Source organism: Grammomys surdaster, unplaced genomic scaffold (genome assembly GCF_004785775.1).
Source record: "Grammomys surdaster isolate TR1022 unplaced genomic scaffold, NIH_TR_1.0 1136, whole genome shotgun sequence".
Lineage (NCBI taxonomy): Eukaryota > Metazoa > Chordata > Mammalia > Rodentia > Muridae > Grammomys > Grammomys surdaster.
In genome coordinates, this window is record NW_021605555.1 from 2,159,667 (window position 1) to 2,166,503 (window position 6,837).

Here is a 6,837-nt window from a genome sequence, read left to right on the forward strand (position 1 = left end):
ACACACACACACACACACACACACACACACATACATACATACATGTCAGCAGACTTTCTGAATACCTATCTATAGAAATGTCTGAGATATAGTACTGGAACATGAAAATCACTACATTATCATTTCTCTCCTTTTGTCAACATATATTATTAACATGGCTTAAGATCTAATGGGTTTATACTCAGGATTTTCAAAGGATATTATTATAGAAAATAAAATTTTATGGGAGTCATTTTTGTACCTGTTATATAGCTTTACAGACAAGTTAAAGTATCAACAGCCACAATCATTTTTATATTGATGTTATCTCTTTTGCCAGTCTGAGCACATTTCATCTCAACAATGACACTACCCCATCAGCTTGAGCCAATTTGTCTGGTAGCAACAGGAGATCCAGTTATAAATTGAACTCTAAGGACCAGATAAAAATGTGGTAAGATGCAGTTAGTTGATGCCAGTGCTGGCAGGTAATATCAGGTTACAAACTCATTTCCTCTTTTTTCTCAAGCTCGTTTTTAAATTGTTTTCAAGACTTCATTCAACTCAAGCTCATCTCCCAAAGAGCTGGGATATTCTCTCAAAACTAGATTCCACATGCAGCTAATATTCTGAGTTATAAGAAAAAAATGGTGACACTTAGGTCTGAGACTTTCTGTGAGCTCTCTGAAGCAATTTGCCTCTCATGATCCTCCTTTTATGCAGCTCCATACAGTCATAATATTATTAATTGTTCTTTCATTCACATCCTATTAAGTGTATGTTGCTTGCCTTCTGTTATACCACTTTAGGTTTTAATAATGTCCCTTTCTCATATAAACTTGTTTCTCCTAAGAGTTCTATTATGACTTCCTAGAATGAAGAATAGCTTTGATGGGTGTATGTGCTCAGACATTTTATACCACCAGGCATTACTCAAGTAATATCAATGAAAACAATCACCTATGCTGTAAAAAAATTTCTTTGACTGGAATATGACATTAGCCAAGGACAAGGAAGTGGGCTTCAGTCAGGAATCTGACATTAGGCTAGAACAAAGAAGTAATTTCAGGCAGGAATCTAAATCTTAGGCTAGAACATGGAAGTAAGCTTCAGACATGAAAATGACCTTGGGCTAGGACAGGGAAGTTGGCTCAGATATTTTGGTCATCCTGATAAATAAAATGAAAACAGAGGTATAAAACCAAAAATGCGGAAAGATTTGCCTATTGATTTTTGCTATGTTTAGTTCTGCATTTGAAAGAATTGCAAGCCATAATGGTGTAGATTCATCTCAAGTCATTCAAAATGACCCTATTCTCCTTGTGACAAAGCTAAGGGCTACAAATATGGATTAGGGATAGTCAATAAACTTTTGCTTTGTAACAGTTATTGTTAACTGTTAACTCGACAGAGTCTAGAATCACCTGTAAGCTGGGTCTCTGGGCATACATCTGGGAGATTAACTTGACTGCAATAAATGATCTGAGAAGATCGACAAAAAAATATTTTTCATGAAATATATTTTGATTATGTTTTCCCCTTCCTTCCTCTACTTCTCTCAGTTCTTCCCTTTGCCCCTCCTATCTGGATTCACACCCCTTCTTTCCTAGAAAACAAAAGGCATCTAAGGGATAATAATAAAATAAAATAAAATAAAATAAAATAAAATAAAATAAAATAAAATAAAATAAAATATATAATATAAACCAAAATCAAACAAATTGGAATTGGACAGAACAAGAAAAGAGACAAAGACAAAAGACAAGAATCCCATATGAATGCAAGACGTATGTGTCTGCACAACTCAGGAATCCAGTAAAAATTCAAAACCAGAAATTGTAATATATACACAAGGGATCTATAATGTAGGAAAAAGAAGACAAGGCAAAACAAAACAATCAAAAATGCCCTGACTTAACATTATGAGACAAAGAACTCCAAAGATAGCATTGGGTTCCTTTCCTGTTGATCTCTTACAGGGCATGGAAACCTACCCTTAAGAGTGGTTTGTTTCCACAGTGATACACCCTTGACAAAAAGAAATTTTTCATTTGAAAATGGCTCTCAATTGCAGATAGCTTCTAGGTTAGGGATGAGAGCATGTTTCCACTTCTCCTTGCAGCTCCAGGACCATATCTGGTACAGACTCATGCAGGCCCTGTGCATGCTGCCTCAGCTTGTGAGTTTATATACACATAGGCTATGCTCTATTCAGAAGGCCTTAATTGTCCTCCACTCCCTCTGGTTCTTACACTATTTCCATGTCCTCTTCCACAGAGTTCTCTGAAGCCTGAAGGAAAGGATTTGAGATTTTTTGTGTGTGTCTGTGTTGTGTGTGTGTGTGTGTGTGTGTGTGCAGTATTTTGTTGAAAAATCTCCATGAATTTCATTTTTACTTGAAATAAGTAGTACTCTATTATTCAAGTTTCAAGAACAATCTTTGGCAAACATTCTGTCTTATTCAAAATTTAGATACTTCTCTAACTTCTTTATATATGAAGAAAATAGATTTCCTGTGCAAAAAATATATTTCAATAAAGTTTAAGAAAGCATTTTTCTTTTTTTGTATTGTAACTGTAACATTTCTCCATTCTCTTTTCTTTCTCCAAACCCTCTCATATATTTTCCACTCTCTGAGTTCATGGTCTTCTTTTTCACTAATTGCTATTACATATATATATCATCTATATATCACACACACACACACACACACACACACACATATATGTATATATATATAATCTTCTTTAGTCTATATAATGTTAATATTACTTGTATGCATGCATGTTTTTAGGGCTAACCACTTGGCATTGAACAAAATGCTAGTGTGATCTTCCTTGGGGAAGAGCCTATCACTTCCAGCTTTTCTCAGTTGGCTACAGTTCTTTGAGTAGGGTTGATTTGTGTACGATTTTCCATGTCCACTTCAGCATGCCCATTGGTGTTCTTGTTAGGTAGCCATGTTGGTGAGACTTGATGGGTGTATCTTCTGACATTTCTAGGAGGCACAATTTCAAAGAAAACTCCCAGATCCACTGACTCTTTACAGTATTCCATGAGCATTAATTAGGTAGAAGAGCATTTTTTATAGATGACTTGGCTTCACAACTCTGTATTTTGATAGCTGTTGAGAAGATTTCTTGGTGAGGATTGAAAACTACAATTCTGTGGGTTATCCAAAGGCAAATTATATAAATTATTATTAGGGATTATGCTGGTTTAGTAAGCCAAAGGGTGTAGATTCTCCTCCAATAACCATGATTTACCTAGTTACCTAGGCTTTTAGAACCAAACATAGTCTTCCTCTTGTTGAGCAAGTCCTGGGCCCAATTAGAGAGCTGTTGGTTACTGGCAAGATATGTGTGTCACTACTGCACCCGTAGTGCTATTGTGTCATACTGGGCATTAATGTGGTTCACAGATGGTCATGGTTATATCAGAATGCAGCTTGTCACCCTCCTTTGGAAAATTGTTTGACACCTTATGGTGCCAAGGAAACTAGTTTTCAGAGAAGAAGCATTTAGGCCAGATTCAGCTTAGTATCTCTGGGCACTGTGCCTGAAGTACATGAATATCATGAAGCAACAGGGCTAAACTTGTATATCTGGTGAAGGTAACCAAGGATAACAATTGGCAGTGTCGTTGAGGAGTCTTTGGACAGCCTTGGCCAACAACTCAAAAAGAGGGCTTCTTATATCTGGCATTAGGTATTTTATTAAGTAGTCTTTAGTTTTAGAGTGATCGACATCAGCCCAAATGAGATAAGTTCATTAAAACTCTATGTGTATGTTTGTACATAGAATTACATATATTGTAGGGTTTTTAAGGTGATTAGTTTATATTCAGATTCTGTGAGGCTTTTCTAGCTATTCTTATTATTTTACCAATATCCCTCCTTCTACTTCATTTACATTTCTCCTTCTTCCTAAAGAATCCACTTTAATAGCTCAGTGTAGACTTGCCTGATTTGCACATTACTCTGTGGCTCTGAGAATTAACTCAGTACTGGAATTTGGGGCTTTGTTTTCTTAAAGAATTCCAACACTTGAGCTAGAGCAATGACTCAGAGTGTAAAACCACTTGCTATACTAGCCTGACAACCTTAGCTTGATCCCCAAAACTCCACAGTGCAAGTGAGAATGGACTCCTAAATGTTGTACATTGGCCACATGTAATGTGGCATGTATGCACCTGCAGGCACTCACACAACACACACACACCCCACACACCACACACACACACACACACACACACACACACAAACTAATAATAAAATAATTTCAATATATAAAAGAGAAGTCAACAGTACTTTTGGAAATTAGTGACAGATACCAACATAATTTTGGTTATTAACATTCAAATTTGTTTCTAGTTCAGAAGTTCTAAGCCTATAAAAAAATCCCGCTGTCTTAGCACAAAAAAGAAAATAAGCTGTAAACAAAAGACACAATGAAAATTTAATTCTTTTTTATCATCTATTTCTTTAAAATATCATTTTATTATGGAATTTCCTCTTTACTAAGTTTATATTTTTCTATAAAAAGCTATTATTGTTTTCTTTAGCATTCTTTCTAATTACTTTGAATATATCAATTAAATGCTAGGTTCTGCTATAAAATACAGATAAATCAGATTAAACAATTAGTAGCTAATTTATACATAACCTGTTTTTACCAGTGCATGGTATATAATTATGAGTGAATGAAAGTGTTTGACCTCAAGAATTTTTCTCAAGTAAGACAAATTAAGTGCTATACCTGAACTTACCTGCCTGTACAACAAGGCAGTAGAGGATTAATACAGGTTTCAAGCAAATTGTAATATTAAAAACAGCTTCAGAAATAGGAGTGACTTTTAATCATGATGGTAAACAAATTTGACACACGTATTTCTGACACCCCTTTCCCCCTCCTTCCCTCCCTCCTTCCCTCCCTCCCTCCCTCCCTCCCTCCCTCCCTCCCTCCTCTTCCTCCCTCTCTCTCTCTCTCTCTCTCTCTCTCTCTCTCTCTCATACTTGCACATGAATGCACATGCCTATGTAGAAGATCAGTGAATGAGATAAACTTAAAACATACAGCCAAGCTTAAAAGTAAGAATGAGTCTACTGAGTTTGGAAAAGTACTGGAAATGAAACACAGCACATGGTGTACATGCTTCCTACACCTGAACTGTAAGATTATCCATACCTTTGATTCTTTATTATCTATTCCAGGAGGGTTATAGCCAGATCATATGGAAATTCCATTCTTAGGTTTTTGAGTAGCATCTACATTTAATTTGTTTATATATTTTCATGAACGTATTTGATGAAAACATGAGTTAACGGAAATTTTTAAAAAGTAAGTAGTTAAAAAACCTCTAGGCCACAGTTGGCAAATGTATTTAAGGTGATTTGTTTCTATTCAAGTCATTAATGAGCTAGTGTTTTACTATAAATATTAACCCTAGCTAAAGTAAGCAAGGTAGTGTCTTACAAGTTTATCTCTAATCTTTGCATCTCCATGATGTTAAATAAATGGAGGAGTATAGGTCTTCACCAACTGTAATTTAGTGGGCTCTCTCTGAGCATAGACTTGTGGGACCTAATGTACCAAATTATTCTGCATATAAGGAGCACAACTGATATTGTATATGAAATTGAAAAAGCAATATTTTGTTCTATTCCTATGTATACATGGGAGGACTGAAAACACTCTTACCCAAACTCTTAAGCAGTTTATTGTGTATGGAATTTAAAAACTAACATTTGATCTATTCCTAGGTATATATGGAAAAACTGAAAATAGACAGAATCTTAAGCAGTTTCTAAGCTAATTTGTTCATAATGAAAAAAGGAAAAAGGAAAAATATAAATCATATGTTCCTTAACCACTATGTTGACAAATTTTCTATAAACAAAATGTTGAATATTTTTCAGCAGTAAATAAGAATATAATACTGTATTAGTTACTTTTGTGTTGCTATAATTACAGGTCTGAAAGAAGCAAACTAGGAGAGAAAATATTTATTATGACTCCTGTTTTCAGTCCATCATGGTAGAAATGCAGGATGTAGAAGCTCAGTTCGTGATAGCAGGAGTATAGAGTGGAGTGGGGGGGGGTGCTCATATCCTGTCAGATCAAAAAGAAGAGAGCTAAGCAAAAACCAATGGTCATTCTATAATCTTCATAGTCCACCTAGCAACCTACTTCAACTAGCTGAACCCAACCTCCTAAACATTCCTGAGTCTCCCAACTGGCACTACCAGAAGGGAGCTCATAGGGTCACTCAGATCATAATCCTATGGAAAACACTTCACCTACAAGTAATGAAGGATCTGCAAGATGGACAAGCCTTGGGAAATTAGGATATGAAAGAGAACTTAGAAACAAAATGATATTTAATAATAATTCAGTTATGCGAAATACCTTGGACCAAAGAAATCATCAGACAGAAATTATATTAGTAATCTACATGGGCTTGTTAGGAGACAAGAGTGTATAGTGTTGATTGAAATGAAATTTCTTCTGTGATGCTCAATTTAATTGTAATGATTGTATAAGTCTATGGATGCATCTAAATCTACCTAACTGTATATCTTAAAGCATCAATTTTATGATATATGAGTTACCTCAACACAGCTGTATAATGCAAAAGAAAAACTATTCACATAGTAAAATATCATTTGTTTGCATTGAAAATCAGTCAAATTTGTAGGGATAAGTCAATTATTACTTGTGGGAATACATATGAAAACATGTGAAACATAGACTATATGATAATATGAATGTCAGAATACTTGTTATGTGTATATATATGCATGCATGTATGTATCTCTCATATATAAATACATATTTGTACATATACTTATATAAAGGA